The sequence below is a fragment of the Lycorma delicatula genome, chromosome 1, assembly GCF_047948215.1.
Source record: "Lycorma delicatula isolate Av1 chromosome 1, ASM4794821v1, whole genome shotgun sequence".
Lineage (NCBI taxonomy): Eukaryota > Metazoa > Arthropoda > Insecta > Hemiptera > Fulgoridae > Lycorma > Lycorma delicatula.
In genome coordinates this window covers 252054297-252073297 of record NC_134455.1, presented here as the reverse complement: position 1 = coordinate 252073297, position 19001 = coordinate 252054297, and the positions used below count along the sequence as shown (strand labels likewise).

General features: G+C 29.7%; 1 protein-coding gene across 2 annotated transcripts in view; it reads right to left on the bottom strand.

Moving 5' to 3' along the window:
* The window catches only part of LOC142330396 (facilitated trehalose transporter Tret1-like), a 64245-nt gene extending 62510 nt beyond the window's left edge, over window positions 1-1735 (bottom strand). For both annotated transcript variants that reach the window (XM_075375623.1, XM_075375645.1), the window contains exon 1: window positions 1603-1735. The gene's annotated coding sequence lies outside the window, so the exon portion shown is untranslated. The remainder of the gene's footprint in view (window positions 1-1602) is intronic.
* Window positions 1736-19001: the final 17266 nt, after the last annotated feature.

The following is a 19001-nucleotide window of genomic DNA, read 5'->3' as shown; positions in this document are numbered from 1 at the left end:
ATAAATTATGGTTTATCACTAATCATAATATTAACAGAAAAGATCATTAATTTTTACACAAAAATTTTTTTCCATAAAAAAAATATCATATTGCATTTAAAATTACCACCTTATTAAAACTTTATCTGTAGATCTAATCTATAAAAATACTTTTCTAGTCTCTCTAGAACAAAAATTACTTCCGAAAAACTAAAATGAAAAGAGCAACTCCAAATCACATATTCTATTTTTAACTAAAAATAAAAATTGCAAAATTTTGGATTTTTTTGCAAAATATAAGAATTTTTTAATTCAGTTATTTAAGAATGTTCTTTAGATAGTTAAAGCAAAATGATGTACATTAAAATAACATTAGCAACAATGACTGAATGATTCTTCAGAGAATGGCATGATCTAAAGTGTAACATTAAATGCATAGTACCATGATTAAAAACAACTTATGTTTGTCATTTGGAGATTAAATTGCAAAATTAAAAATCTTTTCCAGTTATATGACTGAAAACTAGAAGAAAGTGTAATTGAAAAAAGATGGTTCTTCTAAAAAATATACAGCTGCACATTAAAGTGAAAATATTGATTTCATGAAAAATGTAATAAACTTTATCAGCTAAGACTCTGCACAAATAAAAAGTTTCCTTCCAGAAAATATTTTGAAAGATATAAGTAAAATTACATACAGCTAATTATCATATTTTTCTACACAAAAATAAATCTGTTCTAATCGTATTCAAATATAAAACAAAAATATTCTGACCACCTCTTTTGCTCAAATATATATATATCTTCTTTTTTTTTTGGAGCACCTATATTTTCAACAACAAATAATGAATAGATTTTCAGGATAAAATGGTAAAATATGTCGTCTTATAACCTAATGGTTTCATAAAACTCGTTACCCATAATGTTTAACGATTGACATCCTTGAAATTAAAAAAATGTAAAATAATAAAATACCAATTGCCAAAACCAAGGTTAATAAAGTAGTTTTAGTAATCCTCCAAATTAAAATTCATCCCGTCCACCCATCACATTTTTCTTCAAATTGTTTAAACGGTTGTTAGTTGTTAACAGCTAGCAACTCGCCATTACATCATTAAGCCATTAGCATCATACTAGATGACACTCCTAAAAATTAAATACATGGGGTCATGGGAAAATTTTTATAACAAATTTTAGGAAAATAATTTCTGTCAGTACTGTCTGTTTTCATATTTTTATAATTTTTAAGTCGCATTAAAAAATTTAATTTGGTGATGAAAAAGAATTTTGTAGCGTATGAAAATGCCAATCATGATCAGGATTTTAATCCACAACTTTCCTTGTGAAAATCAGACTACTATCAATATAATTCCAAAATCAAATACGTTTTCTAGCTTACTCAATCAACAAAATTTATAACAATGCTACTACAAAAGCTCATCTTGTAAAGATCACAACTAGAGATAGATATTTTGCTCACTCATGGGTACAATTACGAGCGTTTATAATTATGAACAAAGAAAGTTTCAATATCATAGTTAATATTTAGCTGTGTTAAACTTGAGTTTTCAAAAGTCATAAGTAATAACATCACAAAACAAATAAAAGAAAATAAATACTTACTTTTTCCGAAGTCAATCTGTAGTTCCGCTTGGTTAAATCCTCAAGCATTAAGAAATCCTTCTCCGGTTCTAGGTTTGAATCGGCCTTTCCGTAATAATATTTGCAAAATAATTCTTCCACGATTCCATCTTTGTCAATCATCGGTAAAAGTTCTGAATACATTAGAACTTCATTTTTAAACATAGATTTCCCCCGCAATGATTCTCTTAACGTTTCATTTTCTACCTGAAACTTAATAACGACATCGATGGTACTCAAAATATTGTTGGTTTTAACTTTAAGTTCATGGAACTGAACGGAACAAGCAAATTGATCTTCGCCTTTACGAGTGTTATCTTTACTGTAACCGATAATTTCGCATCCTGAACCGAAGCAACCGGAAGCGATTAGCTGAGGTAAAACCCACTGTGAAAGACGAGAGGAAGACATTTTAAATGCTGTTCGCTGAACGACGCAATAGATGTAGTACAGCTATTGCGTTGTATAGCAATAGGCGACCTTGAATCTAGAGCGCTGGCATTGAACTACGATTTAAAAATATGTACTTTAGAACAGCTTGTGAACAGCTTGAACAGTTGTTTTCTCATTCGAATTCATTTTCTTACAACCGGCATTTTCTTACTCCAGTACAAACTATAATCAAAAGATAAAAATAAGCAATTATTTGAATGTAATAATCAACAATATAAGTCAAACACAACCTTTACCATCATAAGAAATAAAGAAAAATTAAATGAAAAGTTAAAAGAAATAAAAGTAGTTAAATGAAATTACAGAATCCGATTAATGAATCCGTTCTTCTACTTCCAACGATTATCAGTAACTCAATACAAGAAATTAATAACAATAAAGTATTACTTTTAATTATTATTTATTCAGACATTTAAAACAAGCAATTAAGAGGATTAAATTCAAATCAAAGAAAGAGTATATTATTTTTTCTAAGAAAATTGTTTTAAATTTAAAAAAAAAATGTTAAAACAAAATTCGTAAACGGGTAAATCGTACTCGCTTTACTTTAAATATGTACATTTTACACGTAATATGAATGACGAAGATTTTATCTTACTAATATATTTGTCTGTGTTTTCATTTAAATTTATATTCTCAAACATTTTCTCCAACTGTTAAAAATATTTTTTTAACAAGAATTGCACTTAATAGTATTTCTTTCCTTTCTGTAAAATACAACTATCGAGCACGTGTACAATTTATTTTCGTTATTCAATCTTGTACGTGTATTTTGTATGTATTAATTTTTTTTAACCTACGGGACCACATTAGGTATTGCTTCAGAGAATGAGATGAATGATTTGTGGCGTGTGAAAACGCCATGCCTGAACGGGATTCGAACGCGGGACTTTATTAATTTACCGGATCTTAACTGTCACCTTGCGCTGCATTTAATCTGGTCACGGGAAACCAGTTTTCGGACTAAAGATCATACATAGACATTTTAAAGAATTACCTTTTTCATTTACGTGTATTGTCGCTTTTACATAGAATTTCAAAATTTCCTAATCTATTTTATAATTTTATTATTTTACGTTTACCCCTTATCATTTTTAAGTTCTAACCTTTTTTTTTATTAATCCTAGACTCCCAGTACACACAATATATCGTTAAATTATCCTACTCAAAGCCTTTATAAATGTTCAATACCAATAGAATACGCCCTGTCCCTCGGGTTAATTAATCGGAAAAAATAACAAAAAACGCCACAACTTAAATTTTATCAAACGATTCCTCTTTATTCACGATAATAATACCAAAAGCTCTCACTATAACGTGGATTATTTTTCTTAATCATTACACCTGAGTTATCTGTGTATTCTAAATGTATCCTACGTATGTGTACAGGTTTTTTATTCAGATAGAAAAAGTATATATAAATGTGACAAATACATCAAGAAATCTATACAAATAAATGAAATTTTGTATAACGATATATAAATGAAGGACAATTAACATGTTATTAATCACACTTATTCTTTAATAAATTTTAATTTACTGAATTATTTTTCTAATATTTCCTTTAATTTTTATCGTAAAAGCCAATTCGGGATCACCCTTAATAATCAACAGTTAACTTACGACACCTATATGGGAAGTCCTATAATGAAATTTGGTAAATTTGTTTTCTCAGTAACCATATTTAGTCAAATTTGACCGATTTAGAGAATTATGGGATCAGGGGAGAATCCTGAAGTTCATTTTAGGGGATTAATGCAATCAGGAAACAGAAGACCTCCCCTCGTCTTTAAGGATTTTTTTTAAAAATATTTAACATTAAAAATGCTTTCATGAATTATTTTAACAAAAATTTTTCCACAAAATTTTATTATTCTTCTTTGGTTTTCTGAATGCACGTGCTGTTCTTTCTACAGGTTCCGAACAGAGAAACAAGCTCGCGTTTCTCACTTCACAGCGAATAACAGATTTCTTATACATGCATAATGAATATGGATTTAGCTAATAATTCAAACTGAATATAGTGGGGACCTATTAGTAGTTGGAAAAGAATAGCAGTCGGAATTAATAAGTGCATAAAGAGCTGACAGCTTAGAAGAACAAACAAAAAATTACAGATTCTAATCCTGCGAAAGAATAGAATAGATTGGCAGTGCACAATTGTCTACAGTTAAAAAAAAACTATGAATGTAACTATGAACGTAACAGCATTGTTTATAATTTCTTTATGCTAAGAAAGTTATTTTTATTGTAGCGAATACAAATTTAGTATGGCATATGTATTACATAGAACTATGAAATCTATTTGTTGTAATGAACCGAATATTTCACTGTGATAATGTATTTTTGAAGGTTAATTATAAAATTTTAATACATAACTTTACTGTATAATAAAAAAATAAAAAATACTGCGGGCAAAATAAAGTGGAATAACAGTCGAATGGACAAAATATATCTCACATTTAATTGTTTAATTGTTCAGTTACAGATCTCGTACAATAAACTGTAAAGAAGCTCCGAAAAATTTCAATATTGCTAAAATATTTCCGTTTATCCACGTATTTAAATTGGCCAAGCTCCTTAAATTACCCCAAAATTTAAGTCTAAGTAAAACGATGAGGGCTAACGATATTGCTTTACTGCGTATAATCCTTACGAAATGAAATAATTGTATATGAAGATCGACTAATCAATCACAAATGAATGTTTAAAGAAAAACACAATCAACGTAAGATTGAGAATCGCTTGCTTACGCTATATTTGGTCAAGTTCTTGTCTGTTTATGAATCAATACCATTTGAAATTACAAATCTAATTTAATGACCTTGGAGTCATAATAATGTTAGCCTCATGATTGAAGTGGTGTAGAAATGTGTCCAAATAAGAAATAGATGAATCTATATTCTGTGTTTATTAAATTATTTTATCAGTATTAAATAACAACAAAATTAAAATAAACTGTTCACGATTATATTTAAAACGTTACTTAATTCTATAATGTCTTGATATTTTTATTTTGTTATCGTCTACAACAGGTTCCTAACGGAAACTGTTCCTCATGCATGAGGTTAGAAGGCCAAAGATCACTGGACGGCAAGATGATGAATGGTGTATTGCAGTAGGACTCTGCATGATTATTTTTTATGATTCATATTCTATGATTATTTTTTTATTTATATAATAATTTGATAATTATAATAAACAAATAAATTACTGAATCAATAACAATTCCCAATCAACAAAATCAAACAAACAGTTAATTATTCAGACAACAAAAATTTCAATACAAAACTGTCAGCTATTTTAAAAACAAAAATCATACATCTTAGTTCTTGAGGAAAGTAAAATACTAAGATAATTTTTTTGCGCAGTACTAATGATCTCAACATGTCCTTATCATAGACACGATAATTCAATGTAATTTCATATTTGCTTTAAAATGAAAACTTAGTCGATTGTTTTTTCTGTCTTCATGGTAAAGTGGTGCTGATGATACATATGATCATAAAGGAGGTATCTGTTAAAAAAAAATGAGAATCATTATTAGTCTATGTGTTTTATGTGCCTCTGCTACTGACATAGAGCTCAGCATTATTAAAGTGATTTGCATATTTAACATAAATTTTCAAATGTAACTTTTTCAAATTATGTAAGCTGCATTACATTAGATGAAGAATCTTCCTCTGCTGATTTCAGATACTGAATATATTGTGTTTTTTCATAACAGAAAGGAATATGTTGATTTGCTGCTTTATACTTATATACCCACTATTTTGTTTGTACCTATGAGATACGTAAAGCATCTAAGGTACAAAAGGAAAAAGTTAGAATTAATTTATCCGAGTAATGATATTCAGTATACAGGCAAACCATTTGGTTAAAAAAAATGAAGATGTGACTTTTAGGGGTGAATCGCACCACTTTGGTGGGATTGGCTTGCTGATGTGCAACTGAATATTTAGCTACTGAAGAGACATGGAAATCACTTTGCTTTTCTCTTTCCTTGTCTTGAATGGGATACTTATTATCTCTGAAAATATATTTTATATTGTAATAAGACCGGATAGTAGACCTGAGTAACATATTCCTACCAATTGCGATAAAATGTAGAAAATATAATAATGGGAGGAATCCAGAAATGGTCCAAAAGAAACCCTTTTAGTAAAGGTAACAGGTCCGTTTAACAATCGTCTCTTGTAATACTGCCCACTGACACACAATAAACACATACCGTTCTGTGAGAAGAGTTACCGGACCAAGATTTAGAATGCATGGGAACGAAAGGGCTCGGTCGATCGTTCTCTTGTGAATTGGGTCCAGTCCGGCACGTAAAGAGATTAGGAGTATAAATACTCTGGAGAAGACCAGCTGAAATCAGTTCCACAAGGAGAGTCTGGAGATGCGAGTCTACTAGATGAAGTCTGCAATGTGAGTTCTGCGAATCAGTCCACGAGAGCATTCTGCAAGGAGGTCAATGAAGAAGCGATTTCAAGTGCAGGTTCGATGCAACTAAGGTGAAACCACAAGTAACCCCAATACATGAAAATAAGAAATGGGTTGGTGAATTATGTAACACTGTACGGGAGACACAATGTGCTAAATTTCATTAATAAACTGTCAAGGTGGTTTTATTTGTCGACAGCAGTGGTATTTGCAGTGAAATAATTTTATACTTGTCTTATCTATTGTACTATTGTTGTTAATACAAGACTAGTGGTTTAAAGTGGTAAGATTATTGGTCATGCTCTATGTCTTTCGTCAATGGGACTGAATTCTGGTTTTCATTATTTATCTACATGTAAATAAATCTTGACAATCAATTTAAATTCTGTTTTGTATGTAATCTCTGTTTATTATTGTTATTGACATTTAATATTATTATTGTTTACTGTTGCCATGATTGTCATAATTCTAGATATTGTGAGATTTTTTTATTTTTTAAATTGTTTATTATTATTACTATTACTCTGATAATTATTGTGGTTGTGATTACTATTTTTATTGTTTATTTATTTTATGATTGTTATTTACTATTATTATTACTGTCATTATTGATTTGTCTTGTTTTACTTATATTTTTAAACCAAATTGTAATTATACAAACAATTTCAATTGTCAATCTCTCAATATCCTGATTAAATCACGAAACACACGACAATATTTTTGGGTGTAAATTGCGTGACTGATTTTAGCTTTCATACATCAATTATTATAATTTTTTTAAATAGATATGTACATATACAGTAGTCTGCAAATGAATCCGAAGACAGGGACCTTTTTTTTATGTTATGACTACAATACCTAACCTCACCCATTCTTTAGTTGTCTATGCAACGTGAGGTTATTGTTTTTTGCTTATTAAGCAATTTTCATGTCATGAATAATGCTTTGTGAAAGTTTATTTCATTTTTTATTACAAAATACTATTTTCATATTTTTTGTTCTGCGCCTTGAATAAATAATAACAAACATAATTCCACGAAAGTGTTTGAAAATTGTTTCTCTTTCTGAGCATAACAGTATAACATAAAGACAAATAACCTCTGAGTGTGGTGTCAGACTACGGACCCCAAATGCTAATTTAAAACAATTTAAAGAAACTGGTTCCTATTCACCTCAGAAGAAAGGCAAATGTGGCCGTAAGTAAAATTGATGCAAAATTATCTGCTGTAGATTTAAATCAACAATTAGCAGCCAGTGGAACAGATTTACACATGACAACCGTTAGACATAACCTGTAAATGTTAGACACTGACTTCTTGCAGCTGGATGGAAAGCTCTTTGGCCAGCTAAAATGCAACTTTTAACACCAGGAATGTGCAAAAAAGAACAGTTCTTTTTTGGGCCAAAGCACGTGCTAACTGGACTAAAGAAGACCAGTTAAATGTTATGTTATGTTTTCTGACTAGTCACATTTTTATGTTCAGGGGCAAACGGTTCCTTGCATTAAAAAAGCATCAGATGAAAGTGCATCAATGGCTCATATCCAACAGAGTAAAACAACCCCAGAAAAAATATTTTGGTGTTGTTTCACATTTGTAGGTCCTCATTCATTACTTACAGTAGATGGTATGATGAAAAATGTTAGATATATCAAAATTCTAAAGGAAAGGGTTGTGAAACAACTTCCAAATGAATTCTCAAAGGAAATGAAGTGCTCCAATAAGATTTGGTGCCATGTCATACTGCCACAAAATTAGAAAAAGTTTTAGAGAACAAGACATTGAAGTGCTCCCTTGCCCAGGCTTAAACTCAATTGAAAATCTTTGGGCAATAGTCAAAAAACGACACTCAAAGATGAATTGTATCACAAAAATTGATTTCATTAAAGTAACAATGTTGGTATGGTTTCATAATGCAGAAATCAGAAAAATGTAAAGAACACTTTTTGAATCGATGCAAATCATGAAGTGATTAAGAATAAAAAAAGGACATATTAATTACTGAATATTCATAAATAGCACAAGTATGATTTTTTCCAAATAAAGGTGCTTTTTATTAAATAATATCTGTGTTCTGAATAATCCACATTCTGCTGTATTTATGTAAATAAGAAGTCAGTCATAATCATTCCGAATACAACAGGTTACATATCAACCAATTGCAGATAAAAAAAGGAGTGTACATTCCATGCAAGAAAAACATCAATTGTTTGAATATTCAACAATAAATATTTTCCGCAGAAGTGATCCTACACTTTCATTGGGCAGCATCTACAACCATTATTGTTTGAAATTATAAAATATATAACACTAATAATGGGTATCCTATTTTACAAATTTTATATACTGACTTACATTGTCAGCAAAAAAGTCTTGTGGTTGAATAACTGAAAACCAAATTAAACATAAAATAGATGTAATGCTTCTGAAAGGGATTGAGATATAGATATTTGTACAAAACAATGATTTCAGGTTGAAAATTAAAAATATTCAAAGTCTCTTTTTCCCAGATATGCTTTTAATTGTATTAGTTTGTGTACAATTTCATTAATGAATTCTTCATCAATTTTGAATTTTTATTACCTGATTTATAAATAAACCACAAACTGTTTTATTATTCTCTTACTATTAAATATAATTTAATGCTCCTCTTGATTTAAAAATCCTTTTTTATAATAATACTGTTATCAATGTAGTTATTTTCAGACTAATTTCATATTTTATAGTATTAAAAAAAAGTGATTTGTTCATGTGATTCTAAGATTATTTCCAAATTTCTCCTTCAATTAAAATGTTCATTATAGCTCATAGCTCAGTTTTAACAAACATAATGACAACTGGTTTAAGCTATTCAAAAATAGCAGATGGGCAAAAGCAACATATGAAATCATGTCATAAATGTTTTTATGTGTTACACCAATAGCACTTATATATACTGTAAACAAGTAAAATATTATATATATAATCATATAACATTATATACTTTTTATCGAGTATACTCAAATACTCTCCTGACAAACTTTTTACAAAAAATAAAAATGTCTAAATAATTGCCAGTTTTGAATATTAAATAACCACTTTCAACAAAACAGGAGGAAATGGTAAAAACAATTCCAAAAATAAAAACTAAAAATGAAGATACATAAAAATTAAAATCAGATACATAAAAAAGCCGGGTAAGTTAAGACTGTTATTAGTCTGAACTCCTTATATGAAATACAACAAAATATGAAAAAATTGTTAATAAACAGAGGATTTAAGCTAATATTCTAGTTTATTTACTAACTGTGCACAAATTTTTGCTAATTAGAAATTAAAAAGTATGTAATTTTGAAAACAGTTTTTTTCCATCACCCCACTTGTAGGTGGTTTGAATAAAATCAAACACCACTCAAAAGTATTTTAATTACCTAAGGGGCACAAAATTGCAAGAAAACATTTCCTATCAAACGAGTAAAATTTTGAGATATGGGATCAATGAAGTCTGTACTTCCCAACCTCCTTATCCAGAATTAAATACCATCAATGTAATATATATATATTTCCATATATAGAAATTTTCAAGCTAAATTTCATCTAAATTGGCCTGTCTAGTCTGGAAATATTAATAAAAAAAAGACACCATATATAACTACAGATTTCCAAAGTTTCCAATACTAAAATTGTGTTTTTTTGTAAAAAGGAATAATGAAATAATGTTTCATGATCTGCAAAAACCCTGACATGCAAAATTTTATCTACTTAGCAAACTGTCCTTTATGGAGTACCGTCCTTATTTAGTGCAACTATATGTAACACTATGTAACAATGAAGTAAAGAACAAATGCCTTTATGGAATTTATTTTAAGTGGGTACAAACAAAAAAGAATGTAATAACCTGAACACTAAAATAATAAAAATTCATTCGAATTTAGTTGGTATGAAATTTTTTTTTTAATTTAATAGAGCAACCAAAAAAATTATTTTCATTCAAACAAGCTGAATTAGTTATCAGTTACAGTGAATAGGTTAGCGGCAAACATTAAAATTTCCTGAAAATTTTACAAGCAATAACAGTACATAGAGTCAAAAATACTGTGTTTCAATTATTTCCCAAATCTAAACAATTATCAGACTTATAAATATCAAACCTATCATGATGGTGGATCATAAAAAAAATCTATAAATGATCTATACTATAACACAATTTTGAAAATTTTCAACAATGAACTGACCTATAGTAGTATGCATGCATACTTGCATATTGTGTATTTCAATGTTCTTTAATAGTTGAATTGAGAAGCATAAAAAATGAATGTACTAGGAAAATATTTTCCAGAACAGTTAATTATCAACAGCTGGCTAATTCTTAATCTGGCTGCTTGTAAAGTAAGTCATTAAAACATGTTCTACCAATCAAAAGGTAAATTAATCAATTTTTAAAATATAGTACCTCTATAGGGAATTACACATTTTCTCTTCATTTCTCATTGCTAATGAAAGAAACCAAAATGGATTGCAGCACTTCTCAGGCACAGAAATTATTTGTTTTAGCCCTATTTAAATCCAGATAAAGATAGTTTAATAAGAATGGAATTATTATTCGTTCAAAAAAAATGCAAAAGGAATGTTTATTTATAAATAATATTAATATCTGCATGTTCTTTACCAAATTACACAAAAAAAAATTTTTAGAAAAAATTAGCTTCCCATCATTTTAATTCAAGTGAAAAAAAATTGTAGTGTTAATTAATGCTAAAATAGATATTAAACTGGTTATTATCATGCAGACTACAATGTGTTAATAAGATCAGTTAATTGTCAGTTAATCAGTTGTTTTCATGTCATACAATTATTAGAAACTGTGTTTTTACTGATTAAAATACAATGTTATAATTACCATACAATGTTATATAACACTATCACATATCTCCTACCTGACAAAAATATTTTATAAGAAAATATAATTTATATAAGAACTAATTTTTTCTCAAATTCACGACCTCCTATGAACGTTTTAGTTAATACAGAAAAGAAAACTGTTATCAGTGAATGTTAAGGCAAAAGAGAATGATTAAACATGTTACCAGTGTTAGTCATGTTAGGTACACCTAAGTCAATCAATACTCAACAATAGCAAAGTGAAATAAAGTTACATTTTTAAGTAATCTTGTCACACTACCAATTCCCATTTGTCACTTATAACAAGCAACTGCATTCAATATAATATCTACTCTTACTATCTCAACATTGAATATTTTTCACTGTAAGGAAAAGTGTTCATTCTCTGTTTTCAAATTTTATTTTAATTACATTTATCTTAAATACACGGCCTCAGAAAAGTGAATACTAAGTATAATATGAGGGTCGTTCAATAATTAGTCTGACAGTCAAGCTGGCAACCCTGATATAGAAATTATTAGCATTAAAAAATATTTTTCTTAATGTTTCATTAAACCTCTTTCGATTATTTCACAACAACGGCTCTGTTTGAAATGTGTACCAATGAAGAGTGCAGTGTGCTGAGATAAAATTATGTTTTGAAAGTGTAGCAATGGCTGAATTTCACTCATGGATGTTAAAACAGTATTAACTATGCACATTTTTATATGTGGATTGAACAGTTTAAGTTAGGCAGAACAAGTGTCTGAATTTTTAATGCGAGTATGGGCACTGTTCATTCTATTATCCATGGTAAGCTGAACTACCACAAAGCATGTACAAAATGAGTTATGAGACAGCTGACTCATATTCACAGATACCCAAATTGACATTTGTACAGAAGAAACAACAGTTCTTTTTGCTTTTTTCCCCCCCATAATATGTAATGAGATCTGGATTCATCATTTTGTGCCAGTATCCAAACACCAGAGTATGGAATGGAAACATCCAAGTTTGTCCCCCAGGAAAAAGTTAAAAAAATATGAGATTCCTGATAAAGAAATGTTGACAATGTTTTGGGGCTACTAAGATCCAACTTATAAGAATTATCTAAAAGAAAGTCATAAAATCAATAGCGAGTACAACTGTGACATGCCAAAAAATTAAGGAAAACCTACAGTAAGTGCAAAATGTTATTGTTCTTTCTTAAAAGGTGAAATTCTTCTACTATGACACCTGCCCCCATTCCACTATAAAGAAATACAATTCAAACATTGGGTCTGGAGGTATTGCTATATTCATCTTTTAGTCACACTCTTGCACCATCACATTTTTTTTGGTTTGGGCTTCTCAATGAGTTTTTATGTAGCACCATGTTCAGCAATAATGAGCAGGCAACAACGCAGTAAAATAATGGTTCATACACCAAAGTGAACAATCCTTTATTAATAAAATAAGAAAGCTCATGCTTTCTTGATCCATTAACATTGAAACTAGCATTAGTTTCCGTCATAGAATAAACAATGATTTTTCTACAATCAAATGTCTCATTAATTATTAAACAACCATCATGGGTAATTTTAATTCAACTTCAACTGAATATCAAAGTAAATCACAGACTATTCAAGAAAGTATTAGTATGGCTAACTCAGTAATTATATAAATTATCTTATAAAAAAGACTTCTTATACAAATAATCTTATGCATCATATTTGTAACATATTGTCAAAATATTTCAACATACTCTCCATTAAAATTAAAACTAGAATTATGAAACAGACTTCTGCTTAATTTAAGCAAGGATGTAAATAAAAAAGTAATGTTTCATGTTATAATTAACTACACCAATAGATTATAAATATAAATTGGGTACTACTTACCCAATGGGAGTAGAAAGACCCAATTAAATTGTCATGCGAGTTTCAGCAGTTTTTAATAGTATTTCTATTAAAAAAACTCATAAACCATGCACAAAATGTCGCTCTATGTGAACGATGGTATGCATAAGTCGCATTATTGCGTGGTTTTATGAGTTGTTCATTTTGTTCAGAGGGATTTATGTGTTGTTATGGTTTTAATATGATGCAATGACGTTAATTTAAAATAGCTAATTTTTTAATAAATCTATTAAAAAATTTAATTACTTTGTTTCATTTTAGACTCTCAGCTGCTAAATCATATATTTCATATCTTTCCCTAACCCTCATAAATATATCATCATGTCATATTGTGTATTACGTTGTGGTGTACCTCTATTTTTCTTTTTCTGTTTAGCCTCTGGAACCACCATAAGGTATTACTTCAGAGGATGAATGAGTATGATATGTGTGAATGTAATTGAAGTGTAGTCTTATACAGCCTCAGGTCGACCATTCCTGAAATGTGTGGTTAATTGAAACCCAACCATCAAAGAACACCAGTATCCACGACCTGGTATTCAAATTCATATAAAAGTACCTAATTTGCAACAACCATACTACTGAGGATTAGTTTTATGTTTTATTTTACTACAGTAATCTAAAACACATGAAATTAAAAATATAAGAAAATTAACTAAAGAGGAAAAAATTGTATTTACATTTTATATTATTTTTTAACTTTTTACTATTATTTTGAATAAAGCATACACCATACACATTCAGATAGGTATTGAATTAAGAGATGTTTTACTGTACTGACATAAATCTCTTATGAGAACTCTTACTTTCTCATCTATATAGCAGCTATAGCTATAGAAGGGAAGTATGGTAATCAGTCAAAATTTTCACTGAAGCTTTGATGAACTGACCCTTAAGGACATCAAAAAATGGCATCAGTCAAAATTGGGCATATCTAGTTTTCACTGAATCTTGATGAATTGACCCCTAAAATCCCCAAAAAACAGGAAAATGGCATCAAACTTTCTGCTACAAAATATTCATATGTATGTATGTATGTATGTTGGCATATAAATCACCTTATATCTTCAGAACTATTTAAGCAATTTTCACCAAACTTTGCTATAACATTTCTAGAGTAGGGGGCATGTATGCAGCCTGTTGCTGCATCTAGGTTCCCAATCCACACATTATGGAAAAAAGCTGACAACACAGTTGTAGGACTTACCAACAGTCAAAGGAAGATACATTGCAATTGTTATTGACAGATTTCAAAACAAAATTACTGAATGCAAAGTGTATTGGCAGCAGCAAACTAATTCAAACTATAACTTAGTAATCAAAGTAAAAATAACAACACTCATATGGGATAGAGACCGGCGAAAGGAGAATACATCATAGATACAAAAGGATACAAAGAGAAATACAACATACAATTTAATTCAAAAGGTCAGAGGGTGGGGGATACAATGAGGAAAAACGAAATCATCTCCAGATTTTGCATAATTAAGATTATATATTTTTTTTAAATTTTTGTGATTAATAAAGTAAACAACTTTTGTAAAAAAACGTTTTCACTAAATTTCACCCACACCCCTAAAAATGGTTTTAATTTTGAAGAGTTATAGAAGGAAAAATTATAAATAATCATACTTAAGGCAGTACAGTGGATCTCTGAGTACATAATCATAAGGCAGTACAGTGGATCTTTTTCATTGCAGTTTTTTCTATTAGCATCTTGTTGGATCCACAAATTTGTTCCTCATCAAAGTGGGGTCTTAATCCAGCCATCCCCCTTACGCACCCTACATCCCACTTAGCAGCTGGACTACTGCTGCAATCATCTGCTATGTTGTGACATCTCACAGGCGAGAGGTAGGGGTAGAATTAAATAAATGAATAATATTTAAAGTGTAAAAATTTATTTAAAGTGGCCGCTAGTAACACCACACCCTCATGAATGAAATATGGTATGCACACATGCTTAGTTAGAATCATTGAATTATATAAACAAAAAATATTATGTTAAAATAAAATGATAAATACTTAAAATTAAAGTGTGTGTATGTATGTGTAAGTTGTGCATCAGAAAAAAGCCGTGTGATGGGAAAGTCCTACAGCTGTGTTGTCAGCTTTAATAGTAGGAGAGGTAGAAATGGAAACTTTGGTTATAGGAAAATAAAGAACTAACAAATGGAGCGAATAGAATGGAATACATAGAAGGGTAGTATACTGGAAAAACGTTATCAGATGTGGTACCAGATCAGGATAAAAGAAGTGATGATGGTTTCAGAAGAGATTGTATAGTATAATCCAAATGTGATAAGAATTATGAAAGGCAACATTAAATACTAGGAATTGATGATAAACCATCAAAGTTAGTATACTCTTTTCCTGTTTACGCTTCAAGAATCACAGTCAAGTTTTACTTCAGAGGATGATATGTACGAGTGTAAGTGAAGTGTAGTCTTGTACAGTCTCAGGTCAACCATTTCTGAGAAGTGTGGTTAATTGAAACCCAACCATCAAAGGACACCATTATCCACAATCTAGTATTCAAATCCGTATAAAAGTAACTGCCTTTATTAGGACTTGAACGTTTGAACTCTTAACTTCAAAATCAGCTGATTTGCGAAGATGTGTTTATCACTACACCAATCTGGTGGTTCTAAATTATTATACTGTCTGTGAGAAATATTACTGAATATGCTTTATATGTTGGTATATAAAATTTATGAAACTGGAGAAACAACTGATAATTGGAAATTAATAAAATGTTAAGCAAATTCAGGCAAATATAGGAAAAACATTTTCCTAAATCTGTACAAAAATCAGGTGGCAACTGTAATAAGGTGAAAACAGGTAGCTTATTAGGAAAAGACTGTGACAAGTTTGTTGGAAAGTAAGCAATACAGGAACTTGAGGGACATTTTAAGAATGGGATAACTAAAGAGAAAATGTAAACATAAAATTCACTGATGATATTGTTCTTTTGACAGAAATCAAAGATGAGTTATGCAATGGCATGGACTTATTAAAAGGAAAATTTAATATAATGTTAGTTTTTCTGTTATATTATAACAAAAATTTATCACACAGAAAGTCCAGTTAAATAAGATGATGAAGTAAGTAGACATTAAAAGATTACTCGCACCAGGAAGATGTTTTATGAAAAAAAGAGCTAGTATCAAATGTGGATCTAAGGAGGGAATAAACTCCTTGAAAATATTTGTGATGATTGTGTTTTATTGTAAATAAAAATGGACAACAGTTAAAATAAAATAGAGAGATATTTGAAATGTGTTTTACAAAAGGATGTTGAAAATTAAGTGGGTTGATATAATTCAAAATGATTTAAGATAGTTAGGAGAGAAGATAAATTTTCAGCAGAATTTTGTAAAGAAATGAACTAGATTCTAAGATCATGTATTAAGATGCCCAGTTTTAGTTAAATTGGTAATAGAGGAACAAACTGTAAGGACAACAAAGATTGAAATATATAAAACAGATAACCGAGAATGTAAGATGCATGTTGAACTTAAGTTATGTTGAAGGTGAGCATAGCAAAGAAAGTTATGGAAAACGTCAGAAAACCAGTCCACTGATTGATGACATCAAAATAGAGTCCTTTTTAGATCATGAAAACGTTTTTTGTTTGTTTAAGCTAATTAACTGATTTTTTTTTTTAAGTATTTAACTTAAAGATTTGCATTTTATCTAATACTTTGAAAAAATTAAGAGCAAGAAGCAAATACTTATTTGTATTTCTATTTTTTTTTTAAATATAGAAAATAACCACTAGATGATGTCCATTGAAGACAATAATAATGAGATCAATTAAAGACAATGATAATCACCATCTTTACCAAACATTCAGTGGCAAAACTGCTCCAAGACCAATGCCATGTTGCCTTCCCATTCCTGTTGTTCATGAGTTCAACATAGACAAAAAAAAAATGTTAATGAGGCACAATGTCAACTCCTGCCGCCTAGAGTTGACATTGATAGTGGTCACATACATCTGACAGCAGAAATAAAAGTAATATGTTGTAACAGAACCAGTATAATGGGCCAGGATAACAGATTTCTTCTAATTAAGAAGAAAGAAAGAGAAAATAATAATGATGGAAAGAATCCAGAAGCAATTACAGGGGATTCTTTTCTCAGAGTAACAAGTCCGTTTAACAATCAGTTCTTTGTAATATAGACAATGGAACCTTGAGAAGCTGTTGTTCAACCAAAATGATTACCGGACCTGAATAAGAATTTATAAAAAAACATAAGGGCACAGACTATGAAAATAATTACACTTCAACAATTAATCGGATGAGGCGGGCAATGATTCTGCAGGCCGGGGGATATAAATACTGTCAGGGACTAATAGAGATAGTCTGTAGTTCTCTGAGGACGCATTCTGCATAGTCATGATAACAAGCGATAACAGAATTGTTTTGCAAGCCCAAGTTCAACATGGTTGCGGTGTGACAGCAACATCAGTAAGCGTGTGGTACAATGAGTGAAGAGTAGGTCACAAGTATTCCAGCATGAAGAATGGGTGAATGGAGGAAGATTTTCAATGAGTAATTGGTAAACAGTAGTTAAAGTGACAGTATTTTATTCATTCATAAAGTGTAAGGTAGTTCTGTTGTAAACAATAAAAGAAGTGTGATATTTGCAGAGAATTGAATTGTATGAACTTTAAACGTTTTTAGTATTATCTTGTTGTTAATAAAATATTAGTTTCTATCAATCATTATAATGTTTTTAATAAATTGGAATGAATTCTATTTTTTATAATTTAACTGTCATCAAACAAACCTTGTCCTTTTTTGTATGTTTAATACATATGTATTACCTTTATTATTATCATTGTTATTATTATTATTTATTTTGTTTATGTCTTTACAGTAACAAATTGTATTTATTAGAAATGTTTAATTTATTAATCTCTCAACATCCTGGTCGAACCGCGAACATGTAACAATATTAGAGAGCCAAAAGAGCAACAAAAATATTACTTTTCAAAGTTTAATAGCACGCTTGATGCGTAGGATAAAACCTCCAACTGAGCTGTGATGAATAGGTAGATCATCAAGGAGGAACAAGGAATATCAAAGCATAACCATGCACAACTACACACGCTCGCACGCACTATTCTGTGAAATTTCTAAATTATGAACAATGATTGACAATGTATGTTTTCAATCAATTTCAATCTGATTGAAATTGAAATATCACAGAAAATCTTGAGTAGGTGGAATGATAATGATAATCCTAGTAAACGCAGTTACTTTTTTACAGATTTGAATACTAGATCACGAATATCACTGTAATTTGGTGGTTGGGTTTCAGTTAACCAGACATCTCAGGAATGGTTGCCTAAGACTGTACAAGGCTACAGGTTGCCTAAGACTGTACAAGGCTACACTCCATTTACATATAAGCCATTCATACATATAATCCTCTAAAGTAAAACCTTACAGTGGTTCCAGAGGCTAAACAGAAAAAGAGAGGTGGAATGATAAAAGCTGTTTTTTAAAAATTTCATAAAAGGTAATGAAACATTAGTAAACAATTACAATGTAGAAACTAGAGCACAATCATTGGAGAGATAAGAAAATAGTCACCTATAAAAAAACATAATGCAACAAAATTGTTCCAAAACCAATATCATTTTGCCTTCATATTTCTGTAATTCAACAGTTAAGCAGATACACAGAAACTTTTATAATAGGCAACATTTTTTATA